This window comes from Grus americana, chromosome 9, assembly GCF_028858705.1.
Source record: "Grus americana isolate bGruAme1 chromosome 9, bGruAme1.mat, whole genome shotgun sequence".
In the NCBI taxonomy this organism is placed as follows: domain Eukaryota; kingdom Metazoa; phylum Chordata; class Aves; order Gruiformes; family Gruidae; genus Grus; species Grus americana.
This window is the reverse complement of record NC_072860.1, coordinates 5711293-5727753: the sequence shown is the minus strand read 5'-3', so window position 1 is coordinate 5727753 and position 16461 is coordinate 5711293. Positions and strand designations below refer to the sequence as shown.

The 16461-nt window shown below is 51.7% G+C and overlaps 1 protein-coding gene across 5 annotated transcripts in view; it reads right to left on the bottom strand.

Moving 5' to 3' along the window:
* The window catches only part of ST6GAL1 (ST6 beta-galactoside alpha-2,6-sialyltransferase 1), a 45987-nt gene extending 35141 nt beyond the window's left edge, over positions 1–10846 (bottom strand). Inside the window, exons 1-2 of one of the 5 annotated variants that reach the window (XM_054835193.1) lie at positions 10717–10846; positions 2678–2802 (exon numbers count right to left, since the gene is read on the bottom strand). The gene's annotated coding sequence lies outside the window, so the exon portion shown is untranslated. Of the gene's footprint in view, positions 1–2677; positions 2803–4315; positions 4459–9657; positions 9888–10716 lie in introns of those variants that run through there. The other 4 variants (XM_054835201.1, XM_054835192.1, XM_054835195.1 and 1 more) reach the window with 4 other exon arrangements.
* Between the last annotated feature and the right edge of the window lie 5615 nt (positions 10847–16461).

Sequence of the window (16461 nt, the reverse complement as noted above, 5' to 3'; positions counted from 1 at the left end):
AATCTCAAGCAGCATAAAGAAAAGAAAGAAAACCCAAACCAAAATCACAGAACTACAAATAGACATTCGTTGTGCAAAATGAGCAAGGCAGCGCCACGCTGAGAAGCAGCTGTGAAACCACGCAATCAGAAGCTGTAGTGCACACACAAGTCAAATTTGGGCTGTGTAAGTAACTTAAACGCCATCCTGCTTTCTGGGAGCCTGGCTTTGCAACCCTTTCCTCCTGCTATTGAGGCCGAGGTTGACAGCTTAACAACTCCACAAGGACACAATAATACCTGATAAACCTGCCATTTCTACAATGTAAACTGTTGCATTTAGATATAAATTTTGGTATGGCTGATGCTACTACCTCTGCTACAAAATGGAACCTTCTTATAAATAAATTATAATAAAAAATAAAAGCAAAGGCATGAACGTAGCCTGAACTACAGGAATTCCATGAGTTGTGTTCATTTTGATGGGATGTAGCTTTGCTTGGTTTTGATGCCTTCAGCCTAACATGCTATTGTTGACCCTCCCTCAATCCAAACGCTTCACAATACTGCCAGTTTACGCTTAGGTGGCCCAACTCCACCTCAGAGCAACAAGTCTTTGCAAACACTGGACAAAGGCAACTGCACTGCAGAAGACACAGTATGCCAAACACCATCCCTTCTGTAGAAAAGGGGCTCAGCGGCCAAAGAGAGCAGCGCAGGCACTAAGGGGCTACCTTTGGCGGGGAATTGGGGATGATGCAATCACTGCTGCCAGACTTCAACCTCTGCTACCCCGGAACAGGGTTACAGCCCTCAAGGGCAGGGATTGAAACTCCAGTTACTGATTGCTACCTTGACCGTACGCCTGGGGAAGCACATGCCCAAGGTGTGACACTACCAGGATACGCTAGTGAAGAAATCCCCTGCCATCACACCACCTTCCCATGAACACAGCTAGAAACTTCTCTGTTGAAAGGCAAGGCAGGACTTTGTTTCCCACACCTCACCAGGACACAGTGCAGGAACAGGAACACAGCCAACCCACACTACAGCCACGGTTCAAGCAGGAGCTACATCATGGCCGTGAAGAAAGATTACCTGTGCAAATGACAGCTAACCCAATCTCTTTGCCCCAGCAGCAGCTCCACCCAGGCAATACCCCAGCAGGATCCTTCTTCCACACCTACCGGCTTTGAGGAAGTTTCTCACTGCTTTCTCCAGACAAGGTACTGCGAGCACAAACACTTCCATTTCACACCCATCTTGCTCGAGATAAACTCAACTTCCTCGACCCTCCTCCCCAAACCAGAGCTGAAGAACTGCTCTTTTTCCAGTGAGCAACACCAAAGTAGCTTCTCCCCGGGCTTTTTTTAAGCAGGTAGTTTTTGCAGCTCATCTGCTCTGAACCAGTACACCTACTTTTTGACACAAACACACAGCTAATAGACTCCTGGTAATTGGCTATAAAAAATTCATTAGAACTACTGATAACACCAACAGTTAAATTCACTTTGGGGAAAAATAGGAAGTGTAACTACAGAGGAGAGAGGCAGAACGTATCTGGACATTGGAGTGGTTGGTTGGTTTTGGGTTGGTTTTTGGGTTTGGTTTTTTTTTTTCCCCAGAGTGTGTTTTCATGAAACCTAAGAGAAAGAAAGCAAAAAGATGTGGGGGGGGGCTCAAAGATGCTCAAGGGCCAGAGACCCCCAAAGCTCTCTAGGAGATGGCTGCTTAGGAATCTGGCAGGAGCTGAGAAGCAGTAATACTGGAAGGAGAAGAAGGTTTCTTGGGGCATATGGTTAGCCAGGCATTTGGCCAAGGGAAAAGGTGTGCAGATTTGATATTCTGGGAATGGCTGCAAGGTGCTCTCGAGGCTGCCCATCTAAGAAATGCTTGAAAACCATTTTAAGATTGCGACGCGCAGCATTAAAACATGCAATAGCCCACGGGGCAATCTCAGGTGGGGAGACGTGGGATGTGATTACCTTCTTGCCCAGCCTGCGTGTTTTCACTTTAGAAAAGCAGCCAGCAATGGAAAAATCTAGCCACAAAACCCCCCCACCAGCACAGCCCGTGGTAACCGAAATCCTGGCAGGTGAGCTTAGGGCAGACGTGGCGGGCCACGCTCTCCAAAAGTCACCACCACTGTCCCGCAGCCCCCGGGGCCAGCTGGCCCAGAACAGCATCTGTTGGGGCTGCATGCTCTAGGGACGCGGGGGGCTGGCAGCACACTCGCAGCCGCTGCCTCTGCTTACTGGGAGCCCCGCGTAGGGTTTAATCACCCCCCGGGTTTGTTTTCTTCCAGGTTATGGGGTTACAGCAAGCAGGGGAGGTCCACACCGGTGGAAGCTGGGAAGAAAGACCCAAGACCTCCTGAAAGCAGCAATTGGTTTTATCAGCTCGGCCCAGGTCAGACCACCGCTGAGGTGCTGAGCGCGGCCTGGTAAGGGCTCTGACAAACGGACAGGCTAAGACTCGGCTTTAAAACCCTGCGGACGGCGGAGCTGAGCCGCGAGCAGAAGCGGCTGTGACGGAGCCACCCCCCTCCTGCAGCCTCGGAGGCTGCCACCCCACCGCCGTACCCGCCTGCTTCGGTGCACGCGCGGCAGGACGTGACGTTCGCACCCGAGAACGCTTCACAGGTGTGAAACGCCGGCGAGACAATGTTTAGGCGCAAAGTTAAGCATTTGAACTATTACCCGTGGGGTTTTGCTCGCTGTCCTCACCCAGCGTAAAATCTCAGCTCGGAGGTTGCGAAGGGATAGTAGGGGGAAAAAGGCATTTCTGCAACGCCTCAAAAAAAGTCAGGGTTCCGCTATGTTGTCTGTATGGAGACAGATGGGAAAAATCAGGCCAAATTAATGGCAGGCATGAATTTTAAAAGTATGAGTTAATACGCATTAATGACCTTGGTACACCTTCACATCTGTAGCTACGGTAAGCTTAAATTGCATTCATTTCCATTCACTTCCAGCATGAACTTAACTAAATTTATTTAATACTGTCCATGCTGAAACTTAACGCCGTTTCTGACATCAAATTTTACAACTAATCTTTAATTAACCTTTCTGAATTTTTCTCCGTAGATTGCAAGTATATGATCATCTATTCATCTAATTAAACAATCCATGAATATCTAATAAAATATTTATCCAATTGCACTCCCTTAGTAACTAGGGAAAATGCCTCAACCTCAGAAGAAGTAGTTCATTGAAATGGTGTTGTCCATATGAAAGACATTAGTGTTTTGCAAAGTGATTTACCAAGTGATAAGAAGTTTCCAAAATTAAAGCGTGGAAAAGCAGAAGGAAGCTACGCCACACTTGAAAATTATCTTGATTTTTACCCCAGGTGCAGACTTGAAGAAGTTCACCTTAATTTTTAAAAATGCACTTCTAACCGCATTTGAAATTGCTGAGCCACATCCACGGGACCTAAAATATTCCCAGGCCACATCCACGCTAGATTATAAAAGAATAAAATAGAAGGCAGCAAGTAGTGACTGCTCTGAAAACCAGCAGATAAATCTGAAGAAAATGAGATGATTCCTTCTGAGCAGCTCTCCCATCTCTCCACGCTTTCCAGATCCCAGTTAAAAGCAGGCAGCGTTGCTGCCAGCTCAACACGGTCAGCTCAGCAGAGGTCCGTGCACACAACACATGGGGCCGCTACTCAACGTCGAGTCTCCATCACCTTTTCAGACTCCTCAATCCATAGGTGAACTACTCATTTTGCCAGATTCAAGATGGCTGGTATTTAAATACACGTTAAATTAAATTTGAAGAGCCTGAAAATGCCAGTGATCCCTCAGTCCCCACTTTGCATCATGAGCAGAAAGCCTGACTAACCCATCACACAAGTCATTCTTGAATTAAAGTGCCCTTCCAGAGTTGCTCTCCCTCTCTTCCTGCCCTCAAAACACCCTTTCACGTTACAGGCACTTCAGGAATCCCCCTGCCTCCAGCACTAAAACGCATCCTTGGGACTATTTCCTTCATCACAGAATCACAGGATGGTTTGGGTTGGAAGGGACCTTAAAGCCCATCTAGCTCCAACCCCCCTGCCATGGGCAGGGACACCCTCCACTAGCCCAGGTTGCCCAAAGCCCCATCCAACCTGGCCTTGAACACTTCCAGGGAGCCAGGGGCATCCACAGCTTCTCTGGGCAACCTGTGCCAGGGTCTCACCGCCCTCACAGGGAAGAATTTCTTCCTCAGATCTCATCTAAATCCACTGTCATCTCCACTCCTGATTCATTCAACCTGAGTCCCATCTCTGTTCCACTGAAACCTGCCCCTGCAGCACTTGTCAGGTGTAACCCAGAGCACGTCACTCACCGGAGAGGAGATTCCTCTCCAGGATGCGCTGCGTTCAGAGAGGCACGAGGCAGCTTCCTACGCAGAGTTACAGACTCCATAAAATATACGCCATCGAGCTCTGGAAGGAATTTGTTAAGGCACAACTGGTCGCTCTTTTATGATCTTCCCAGGAAAGCCCCGCTCTTTGAAACATGGACATAAGCATTTGCGAAAAGTGAATTTCAAGATTGCAAGAACAGCTGTTAATAGGAAACGAACAGAATTCACAGAGGCGATTATCTGGATGAGAGCAAAGTCCACGCAGCACCTTCCAGACCCTCATAAAACATACACGGTATTTCAGTCAGACTTGCTCGTGAACAAACCAGCACGGAGGAGCCAGAACACCACGTTTCCATCTCTGCTCCGTTTCTGCTGACGGACCTCACTTACGAAGCACCCAACTCCCCAACAATTCTTTATACTGAATCTCTGCTGGGGAAATAAGAGCTGGGTGGAGTATTAACATATATTTATATAAAAATGTAAACAAACAAAAAAAAAATACATAGTTTGATCCCAACAATTATAATCTTGTACATCGAAACCTCTAATTTCCTTAAGATCCCTTGCACCAAGAACGGTAGGATTACAGTCGGGCCATAAGGACAATCAAGAAATAACACGGTGATTATCTATCCCTGGACCAAAGTAAAATCTTTAAGTTATGCAGAACTATACCTTGGGGACAGGAGAAAACAAAAACCAACCAACCAAAGAAACATAACGTCCCAACATAGCTAACAAAGGATCACGCTCGCATTTTCCGTCCTGCTAGGCAACGCTGCTCATAGCATGAGGGTGTCTTCTCCAAGCAATCAGAGATGATTTTTATTTATGTATTTAAAAGACAAACTGATTGCTTTCGAGATGCTCTGTGCCTGAGCCGCTCGGATCAGACAGCGCAGGGAGCTCTACGCTCCCCCTCTGCCAGCAGCGTTTCCTGAGGATTTTGTCTTACAAACAAATTTAGAAAAAACCAAAAACCTCCTTACTCTGGTATTGAGAGTAAAATGTTATTTCAAGATAAAAAGCAGCTCCTTGAGATTAGTCATCTGCAGGGGGAAAACCGTGACCACAGATCTCTTTTAGTCCCCAGGAGATCCATTTCAGAAAGTAGCTATCATTGCTGCAAGACTGGTGTGACAATTTCCACTGGTGTCCCATCCCGTGGAGTGCCAGCACGCCCTCCCCACAGACCAGGGACGTCGCTGGCACACCCTGGGTATTTGCAGAAAATCCGGTGAGCGCAGCCAAGCTGATTTGAACCCCTTTGATTTTCTAATGAGTGAATGCTGTATTACAAAGATACAAAGGGCAAGCCATAATGCATACTAAAAAAAAAATGAATCAGTGCTGTCAACAACTTCTATTTTTCTGCAAAATTTTACAGCTGAAAATGCAAACCGCTTCATCCATCGTAAGCGGGAATGCATGCAACATTCACGAGGGGAGCGTTAGCTTGTTTCCAGTTTCTGTGGCCCCCAGGAATCCCAGGCACGACCCGGGGCTCCAGGACAAACCCGCCCGGCGGTACCACGGGAGCTGCTAAAGGAAGCTCAGAATGCAACGCGCACACAGATCGGCGTCCTGCGCTCGATGCGTTGAGGTTCTCTGCTTCCTCCAGCAGCAAGCAGCTTCGCTCAGTTAATTTTCAGTAGCTGCCAGTTCCCAGAGGAAACACGCATCAGGAGCGCGCAGAGATGTCAGCGCAGCCTGGCAAAGAGCTCTCTTCTTCGGCCTGCGCAGACGTTCCGCTCCCAGGCCAAGGCATCTGGGGCACAGGAGTAAATGTGAAAGAGCGGAGGCCTCCCTGCCCTTCAGCATCCTGTTGGTAACAGGGGGGGCTGCTCTGTGCAATGTTTCTGTTTTAAATACAGATCTCATAAACAGACCTTTTTTGAGCTATCAGAAGAAGCAGCAGCAAGATGCTGTGTTACAGCTTTCTGTGCAACCTTTGCTTGAGAGCAGGGGCTGTGATAACTTGTGAGCAACAGATGATGAGCAGGTATTTAAGATCATCTGATGACATGCTGGCAGAGCTGTAAGGTCAGAGACACTGCAAGCCAAGCGCCCAAGGCAGAGACTCAGCAAGCGGCTTCCAAACACTGCTGAGGGACCGGCAAACCCGAGCTAAGCAGAGGCACCACTTGGGACCTGCTGAGACAAAACCCAAGAGGACAGAGCTCCTGCGTTGCACAGGAGTGCTCGGTCACGCAGCCCTGGTACCAGTTTCACCGATGAGCTCCTCAGCAGCTCACAGGAGCAAATTAGATTCCACACCCGAGATCTGCAGGTGAACGTGCTGCCATACACACACTCCACTTGAAAGGACCTTTACGTTGGGAAGCACACGCACGCTTCTCGTGTACATGCACTTCTCGTTGCTTCCCGGCATCCTTCAAACTAAGGGATCTATCTTGCAGAGCTGAAATCACAACAACAGGTAGGAACGGGCTTAAGCGCTGCCATAAAACAGCTAAGTCACTGCTTCGCAGACCCAGTTCTAGAGCCTCCTTTGTATCATCGTTCACCTCGTTACTCCAGCAATCAGAAGGAAAACTCACCTGCGAGTGGAAGAAAGAGATGTGCATTCACATTGGTACCGTCGGTGAGCCTCAAGGAGGGATTTTATGGAGGAAGCTTTGGGCGCACATCTCACTAACGGCTGAACGGCAGTGCACGTTTCAGAAAGGCAACAAACCGTGATTTTCTCTTACAAGTGGTTCACACGTATTTTTCCAAGGTTTTTAACCACACAAGTGATTAGAGCGTCTGATAACAATGATCCCTGCTAGCTAGACATCTAAGAGCACTTTACACTGAAAGCATCTTATTTCATCTTCTAGTTCTTTAATCAGCACAATTATAATTAAAAGAACATTCAAAGGAACCACTTCTATTTCACACTTCACAGACAAGTTACCAGTCAAGCAGCACAGACTTCAAGCACATCTGAAGTCACCAGAAATTGTAGTCAATCTCTACATAATCTCAAGGAAAATGTTCTCCAGACACAAAGATCTCCAGCAGTTGCACCACCTTACACTCAGAAACAAAGCCTGTCCTCAGTGAAGCACTTATAGCAAAAGCTATATATAGGTCATCAATCTAAGAAGGGCTACGGTTAAGACAAAGTATCAGATTGATTCATAATGCTCTTGGATTGCTAATCCTGTGCAGAATTGTGATTTACATCACTCTAGCAAAGTCTGAGGGCTACGGAAAAGGTCTGTGCATTTTGTAAAAGATCATCAGAACAATTCCATGAGATCTTTTATTGTCATCTTTGTGAACGTCGAGTTGAGAACAGGAAAATGCCATGTTCACTGAGCGCTGTGCATGTCGCCGAGCCTCTCCTGCGGAAGGGAGAAGGACCACGACTCTGCTGCATCATTTCTGCCCTTTCAAAATCTGCCAATGCAACGGATCAGGTGGGTCAGGAGAAGCACAGGAGGGGAAAGAACTTGAGTTCGAACATCTCTGTGCCAGCCAGCCTGAGAGCAAAGGGCAGTACAACCTGAAATGGATTTTGACCAGCACCCATTATCACCCCCCGCTTCCTCCAGTCTGGAGCAACGCAGAAGCAGAGACACGCGCTTCCCAAGTGTCTGTGGGCAAGACGCCGGCGTGAGCGGCGTCACACACGCACTACCTTCGGCAAAGGGCTGCCCTTCAGCAGGACATCTATCCTCTGACAGAGGCGGGCAGGGAAATAAGCCTCTGAATATACAGTAATCTGCTTCTGCAGCCGAGCTCCTCTTGCACCACAGTCTCAAGGACAGAGTTAAAGATACGAAGCATTACTGGCTGCGTCTGCTTCGCCATTCATTAGACCCCCGCTGGCCACCTCATCCCGGCACCTCTAATTCCTCCCGCGTGTTTCCAGCTCCTGCAACAGGCTCTGCCAGCAATCGCTTCACATCCAGACTTAAGTAGGTGCCTGTTTTGTCCCTAGAAAACCAGGTCTTAGTGAACGACAACGCACGTCCATTTCCACAGTTTTGTTTTAACCAAGTTACAGCTTATTTGCAAACAACCACTAGCCACCAGAGCAATCAGCCTGCTTATTAAAGCCTCATCAACAAACATTTGTTTGCGCAGGAATCAGGTAGAGACGATCACATATTCCTCCTGTTTTCTGAAATTTAACCTCACATTTGCTGTCAGCAAGAGACAGATACCTGCCCAGCTGAGCACTGCAGCCCCGCTGGTAACGCGGCAGCTCACCGCACAGGCTGCCTGTCCCTCTCCATCGGCAGGCCAGCCACCGCCTATTGCCAGAGGCACACGTTTAGGCAGAGAACCCCACGATATACCCACAAAACCCACGCTAAGTCACCGCTGCTGCGTACAAACGCAGCCCAAACCACAGCTCCTTCCACAGTATTACATGTGCCTAAGGGAAGCGACCACAAAACGAAGGAAAGCGAGCCGGTGGATAGATCTGCCTGGAGCCAAGCTGCAGCCCGCGCGGCTGTCCTGTCCCCAGCACCCATGGCGGCTGTGCCAGAGCTCCCCGAGCTCCTCCTCAGCACCGCGGAGCTGCTCGTCTCTGCAGCACGATCACCTCCAGCAGCGGCGAACCAATTTATTAGCTAAACCAGAAGAAAGCAGATGATTTGTCTAGACTCAGCACCTGCATCCCCTCCAAAGCAGCAGCTTATGCCGAGGTGAGCAGATCGGCTGCTCGGAGGAGAGGAGACCTGGAGATGGGCTGCCTGCCCTCGGAGGTCCCCATGCCTGCTGACTCCAGTCCCCCAAGCCCTCGCCCTCCAACAGCAAAAGCTGCAGCTAATAGGAAAAGTTTGCCTCATTAGACGCTCTTGGCCTCTGTCCCAGGGGCCTTCTGGGGAAGGTTTTTCCTGGGAATATTCTTCCTCCTGGGGAACATTCAACATCACTCACGTCTATACAAACTCCTCAGTTACTGAAAGCTTCACTTAAACCTTCCCTGACAGAGTGACCCAGGCAAAAGGGCACAGTTATGAAGTGCAAGGGATGTGTGCTAGTGACCTTATCTTGTCCTGGACCCCAGCAGATAAGAACAACTGTAAGACGCACGACCAAGGCCGACAGCCAGGTTTTGCAGCAAAAGCTGTGACAGACAGCTGCCCCTTTCCCCCTCGCTAACACGCTTCAGGTAAGCCTGCCCCACGCCGCTGGGGTCTCCTTCCACTGACTCCCCTGCGAGAGCAGGAGGAGGTGCAGGCGTGCATCACAATGCTCCCACATATTTAAGGTTATCCCAGCTCAGGAAAATTTTTCCCCAATCCTTTGTGTAAGGAGGGTTACAAAATCCCGTTAGGTTAGCTACCAACCTTTTAGGCAAGTGCAGTCCGGTGAGCGTGCCACTAAGGAAGGAGTCACACATTGCAAGTTACATTCGTTCCTCACACATTAATAGGCAGCTCTGGTTTCTCACTCCCTCACAGCCAAGAAAATCTCCTGCTACATCCAGCTGCCCCGCGATGGCACCTTTTCCCTCTCGGATTATTTTTGTTTTGACACTGTCAGTGATTAGATCCAGTTGCAGCAAGCAGTTATGGAAACAGCATCCAGCAGCAGCAGTTTTCATTCCTTTACCTCCCCGGGTCCCCTTCCACTGCCCCGATTTGCAGGGGAACTTGTAAACACAGCAGCTGAGATTTGCCCCCAAAGAAAACGCTAGTGCACGGCAACACAGAAAACACGTTAAACGTTATTTTCCCTTTCTGCAGTCTGACCTGCTGTGAGCTATTAAAACCAAATCTAGCTACTTCTAAAATTAATTACGGTGTCTCTCCCTTGCTACAACTCGTAGGTCCGTGCGGACTGACCCACGCCAGCCAGGATCGGCTGAATTGAGACGAAATAAGCACAGACAGGAGGCGAGGAGGGGGCTGGAGGCGCGGGGTGCGGGTTCCGCCGGCATTATCTGCCTCATCCCCGCCCGACCTCCCTCGGTGCCGGCACCGGGCAGGCTCCCCGGCCAGGACCGACCGGGGGTTCCGCTGGCAAAGCCCTGCCGAGCGGCGCCGGGGCCCCGCCGCTTCCCGCGGAGAGGAGCCCGGGCAGCGGCCGGGGCGTCCAGCCGAGGCAGTGGGGACGAGCAGCCCCGGGCAGCTACAGCCGTGAACAACTACCGCTTAAAAGTTTATATTTATGGCGTAATAACAACAATGATTATAAGAGGAATTAATAAAGCCACTCCGCAGCGGAGCTGGCACTTGTCAATCAAGGCAGCGCCCCGCGCCCCTCACTCGAGGCCGCCCGGCCACGCCGAGACCCCCGAGGGCCGCGGGGCTTGGCCGGGCTGGGGGCGGCGCGGCCCTTCCCGCCCTCCCGCGGCACCTGCGGCCCCGGCCCCGGCCCCGCCGCCCGCTCGGGCACTCACTCACCGCCGCTCCGGCGCCCGCCGCCGCCCGCCTTTGTTGCCGCCGCGGCCGAGGCATTTAAGCGGCGCTCCCCCGCGCGGCGCTGCGCCGAGGCGGGAGGGTGTGGGGGGAACCGGGGCCGCCGCACTGGGGGAGGCGCCGCCGCCAGCCCGGCTGCCTCCGGCGGGGACACGGCAAGCGGCCCCCGCCCCGCCGGCGAGAGCTGCCCGCTGCCGCAGCCGCCCCGGGTGGGGAGCGAGCTGAGAGGTGTTAGGCGGTAAACGGTACCGGGGAGGGGGGCTGGCACCGGTAAAGCCTGGTCAAAAACTCAGGGGGGGCTGCTTTCCTGGAAAGGACGAGTCATTCGGAGCAGGGCAGCGGCGCCACAGCATCCTCTCTCCTCCTCCTCCTCCTCCCGCCATGGCAGAGCTGCGGGGAAGAGAAAGGGCTGCCCGCGGCCGGCAGACCCCGAGCCTTCCCCCGGCACGGCCCTGCGTGCTCCTCGCCCGCTCCCCGCGGGAACGGAGCTGTCCTCAGCCCGGGCAGCCGCTAGCGAGGCTGAAGCGTGAAGGGTGACGCTGTTCTGATGGAGGAGCGCGCCGGGGGAGAGGGGCTTGCTCGGTGGTGCGCTTGCCTGGGAGAAAGTTTCCACATGCCCCCGCAGAAACCCTTGGGTGGGAGCACACAGCATCCTTCCCTGCCCGTCTGCTTTTAGGGAGCTTTTTCTGGAACCACACAAAAAGCAATCGCACCCCTGTTACAAACACAGACCGAGCCCCGTGCGTGCCGGTGGTGCAGGGCACGTGCCCGAGGGCTGCCCGCAGCACGGAGAACAGGGCTCACGGCTCCTTTCTGCCTTCAACTAGGTTCAGGCTTTAACCTCTTTCAGCCTTTTCTATTTCTCCGTCAAAGATACAAGCACGAGCAGGGACAGTGTGTGCAAATACATTTTGCCAAGTTATGTACTCATTAGGCTCCAGGCAGGCTAACATGATTATTGTTATCACAAAAGCCTGAACACTGGAACAGGAGAGACCCTGGCCATGCAAGCCAAAGCAAAGGTCCTGCTTAAATCAATGCCATTCCCCCTTGGGGGACAATTGGGGCTGCAGAACATGGTATACTGTACCTACCCTGGCTGCTGCACTTCCACTACTCAACTGCAAAGAACGAGCAAACTGTTTCTGGGGTGTATCCATGTTTTTCCACCTTGAAAGGACTCAGCTTCTGGTCTGGGGTCATATTCTACAAGTCTGTGTCCAAACTCAGCATCTCACTACACATTACTCCCACCTCGGCAGCAGGTGATGTTCCCCTGCACGTGGACCTCTCCACTCCCGCCGGAGTAAGGTCTTCCCAAGGGCTCTCTGACGTCAGAGGAGATGAAACATCTGCAAGGACACAAAGTATTTTGAAATAAACCCCCAGAGAAGAAATAACCTGCAGCACTATCACAGAATGCAGGTTCACATCGCAACACGGTGCTCCCCCCAGGTGCTCCCGTTATGGCTGGTACCAGTCTGAGCCGGGCGCCTGGGGGAGAGGCAGCTTTCCCGTGCGATGCAGCTGGCTGCTGGTGCGTCTCCCCGGCTGCAGAGGGGATGGATAGGGTGCACCCCACCAGCAGTTTGACGCACTGCCTGGGAGAATCAGGGAGGCAGAGCCTGCTTGCCTGGGCAAGACTGGGGCACGGGGCTCGGGTCCTGGCCGGGTTTCCATACGGCACCCCGTGCCCTTCAGGACCCTTTGCTCAGAGCACAGTTCTTGGACTTTGAGCACTGGAGCTGGGGGTTCACAGCAGGCAGACACTTTCCTGCATAGGCAAAATGGTTTAGGGCTCTTCCAGCATTTAAAAGCTGGTTAAACCTCACGTATACGCTGAATCTGAAGGCAGATGAGCTCCTGCAGTTCTTTTCAGCAGGCACGTAAGTGAGATGGGCAGGTGGCCAGCCCACATTTACCACTAATTGTGGTATCTTTATGTGGATGTTTGCTCAGAAAGGTCTTAGCCTGGGCTGAGATCCTTCACCAAGCATCTTCCCAGTCCTTTTGCGTTTAGACTGCGTGGAGGTACGTACCTGCTGTCAGTGCAAGGAGCTGGACAAAAGCCTCCAGGTTGGTAACATGCGGGCTCGCTTTCTGCCTCTCCCTCCACTCATTCCCCTCTTGCAGAATTCCCCTTCTTGCTGGTCCTCGGCTCCATCTCAGATTCTCCTTGTGCTGCACTACTTGCAGGAAGGAGCATAACTTAGTGAGTTCACTCGCCTGGATGGTGCAAAAATCCCCAAACCACTGCAAGCACCCCGCCTCGCCTCCTGACACTGTTCATCCCTCCCTTCTTGCTGTACTGAGATTCCAGACCATGAGGGTGCCTGAAGAGGGACCACCCATGGTGGAGGGAAACCTTCCCCTACCTTTGGAAACTCTTGCAAAATCTGCAGATAACCAAAAGCAATCTTTGCTGGAGCCCAGGAGCCTTGGTGGGGTGAACCTCATTCACTTGCCTTGCCATGCCCCCAGGCAAGCAGCAGAGACCACAGGGGGAGCGAGGGAGAGCATCCAAATTCCAGAGGGATGTGCTGAGCTGTGCTGGCTTTTTCAGGCTCGTGACTCCTACCTTCCGGTGGTGCTTCTTTCTGAGGAACAAAGCCGGCATCGGCATCTTTGTCCAAGTCATTTTTTCCTACGCTGCAGAAGAACAAGCAGTTACAGGGTAAGCACTGGGAGTCATAGTCACTCCTCTCCATTTGTCACCCTAAAAAGATGGGCAGCCTCGAAAGAGGAACAGCATAAAAAGGCGGCTTTTGTCCTAGCACACTCTCGTCCTGTCCTAGCCACGTCCCAGGCCAGTTCAGGGACTCCTGTACCACCCCCAGCACTGGCAGCCGCTGCTGCATGTCCCAGCGTCACTGATTCTCCATTGGGTACCGTTGCCAGCGCCCTCGGTGGCTTCAGTGGAAAGAAGCGGGCAGGTCTGCGGGTTGCTGGCTGACAGCGTTGCCCCCATGGCTACACTCGCATGCCTTCTAGTCACGGCTGTCTCTCTGGGGAGGGGGCACACTTACCTGGGCATTGCTAGGAACGTTACAGATGAGCCCTCGGCTGCTCAATGAAGTGATTAAGATTTATGCTCCGTGCCTGCTCATATTAGAGGTTCAGGAACAAGAGGTAATGCTTTTATGGGACTATTAAAATGAAATCTTTTGTCACATCTTCGATTCCTTAACTCTTTGATTAAAGCTTTAATAGCTTTACGACAAAAAGTTCCCACCTCCTCGGTTGCCTAACCTGACTGCCCTTGAATCGCAGGGACACCGCGCACGCTGGGCAGACCAGGTGCGCAGAAGTCCCACCACACTGGAGATGTGCATGAATGCCTTCACCCCGTGCAACGGCAGAAATTTTCTCCTGAAGCTTCTGGCTTCAGCACAGCGAAACCAACTAAACAAAAAATATTGACATTAAGATGACCCCAAAAATCCACACTGTCCGTCCTTGCTGCCCAAACCTGCATTCTTGACAGAGGTTTGTCTAACCTGGTCTTAAAAACATCTATTGGTGGAGATATCCTAACCTGTATCTTTCCCAGGCCTTATTTATCCTGGAGTTGGAAAGTTTCTCTCAAGGTCTTTTCAAAAAATATTATTGTAATTTTTCCCCCGTCCCTAGTGGGAGACGAATTTACTGCCCTACTCTGTGGTGGTCTTTTATATACTGAAAGGCTTAACCAGCCTCTCTGGTCTCCCTTCCTCTGGATTAGCCAATGCCAGTTTGCTCAGGCTGCCCTCACAGGACAGGTTTCCAGGCTCTCCCGTCCTTCTTGCTGCCCATCCCTGGTTCCTCTCCAGCCAGGCTTTATCTTTTGGCGTCTGTCCTGAAGCCTACCCTGCCCTGAGCAGAGGGAAAGGGTTGCACGGTGCATACACATGCCCTTCTGTCCGTATCCTGCGTTTCATTTGCTCTTCTCACAGGGGGGTGTTGTTACTGGCTCGCCTTCAGCCTGGCACGCGCTGCACTGACCAAGGCTTTTTCGGTAAAACCAGCCCCCGGGCAGCGGCAGCAGCCAGCGCCCTCCTCAGAGAGGGACGTTGGGCAGAGCGGAGCACGATGCCGCTCAGCCCCCTTGCCCTCCCAGGCGCGTTCCTCCTCCTGGCCCCTTCAGGATCCTGGATTCCTGCACAGGCAGGATGAGGCTTGTTTGCTGGATTCCCGTGGGTGCACTTTCCAGGCAAAAGTGAAGAAAAACAAGAGTTAGGCCACGGTGTTTCATCCCTTGGCCAGCTCCAGACAGTCTCCCGGGGCTGAGCAAGTCTACCAGAGCCTATGATTCATTATGCCCGTGTTGTATATATCTCTTGTTAGTGTTGGGACATTGCTACTCAATAAAAATATGACACATTTAACTGGTAGAGAAGTGGCAGACCCCAGGCAGCAACAGCAACGAGAAGGGGGGATGTATAATCCCGTCTGGCACGCGTGCGGCGTATACACGCAGCAACAATTAGGCAGGTTCAATTGCCTCAGATCGCAGTTGCAGACAATGTTACAAATGCAAGTCCACACACAGCCCGAGCTAAAATAGGTGGATTCATTTTTTGCTGGAAAATTCTGTGTCGCTGAGTTGCCACACATGGAAGAAAGCAAAATCTCACTCGGAGCCAGGATCCTGCCTGCGAATGGGTAGCACGAATCCCAGCAGTCTATGGGCCAGATTTTCTTCTCCAATTTCTATCTGCCCAAGTAGAGAGTTTAGGATGGTACAGCAGCCTGTGAACTTGCATCTGCCTTTCATATGGCAGAGGAGGCAGAGGGGGCCGGGTCCTGAGCCGGGACTTAGCCCATCAGGGATGCACCTCTGCTCAGCTGCCCGCCGCGGGGACCGCTCCAGGTTCACTTCTGTGCACGGCAGGAGTCAAAGCACGAGGGAAAGGTAGCAGTTCAAATACACAGGATGTATCAAAGGCAGCGTTCACTCCTCGCTCTGTCCAGACACCGGGTTTTACCGGGGTCTGGCAGGGTGCTGGATTTATTGCGAGATCCGGCCCCTGATCAATGGGATGAGCAAAGCCCAGCGTGGCAGGTCACGGGAGCTGGGATGTGGTTTTGGTCAGGGGGACTGACCACATCGGTCCTCTGCCGCCGGGGCCCCACGCCGTGCCCGGGGCACAGCACAACCCCGGGTATACTGGTTTCTAACCTCGCTGGCTGTGATTATTATTTTCCAGCAATCCTGTAGGCCCGGCAGCAGGGTGGAGTGGTGTACGCACAGGCACAGGTAACCCGGCCCCGCTCGCTGCCAGTCTCCTCCCCGGCTGGCGCAGGAGGATGCTCCAAAGCCAGATCATGATGCACAGCAACACACAGATGAGGAAAATCGCACCACTCCCTTTGGTTATGTTCCAGCCAAGCTAAAAATAGCGACGGTCCAATTGCAGGTAGCATTTCTTTTGTTTTCTTCACGTGGGAGAGAAGGTTCAAGTCTGAACAACTACCACCTAGAAGGATTCCGGCAACCAGCATCCTAACACAATGATGTACGCTGCTAATGTCTCAGCTCCTTGCAAGTATAAAATTGGGAAGAAAATGGCATTGAGCGTTATTTAGGTAAGAGAGGAATTCATATACTTTAAAGCTTAGCAAAACCAGATTATTTGAATGACTTCCCCCCCCCCCCATTCTTATTATCTTGATTACGATAAAAAAAATAAAATAAAAGGTAAGTTAGCCTTTCTAACTAAGAAAACAAGGAACTCCTTCTCTGCAGAAAAG